This window comes from Cavia porcellus, unplaced genomic scaffold (genome assembly GCF_034190915.1).
Source record: "Cavia porcellus strain 051 isolate PalLab524CR breed Dunkin Hartley unplaced genomic scaffold, mCavPor4.1 scaffold_8, whole genome shotgun sequence".
Lineage (NCBI taxonomy): Eukaryota > Metazoa > Chordata > Mammalia > Rodentia > Caviidae > Cavia > Cavia porcellus.
In genome coordinates, this window is record NW_026947491.1 from 90,240,461 (window position 1) to 90,240,739 (window position 279).

Genomic DNA, 279 nt, shown 5'->3' on the forward strand with positions numbered 1-279 from the left:
AGTGTTTTGGGGAGATGTCCTGGTAGAAACCATAGCAAGCCCCATTGGGCCAATGCATCCCTGTCCTTCTGCCCAGTACTTCTTAGGTTTTCCAGATAAAGATTCAGGAGGAACTACGTGCACGGTGGGGAAGGGCGTTTGAATTCCGCAAATCCAATTATGTTTGTTAAGGTCGCGAAGGGGCTGATGAGGAGTCTCATCCTAAACTACATCTAGACACCTTCACATTTCTATTGGTTAATAAAGGTATCAGACTGCCACAACACACGAACCACTGAC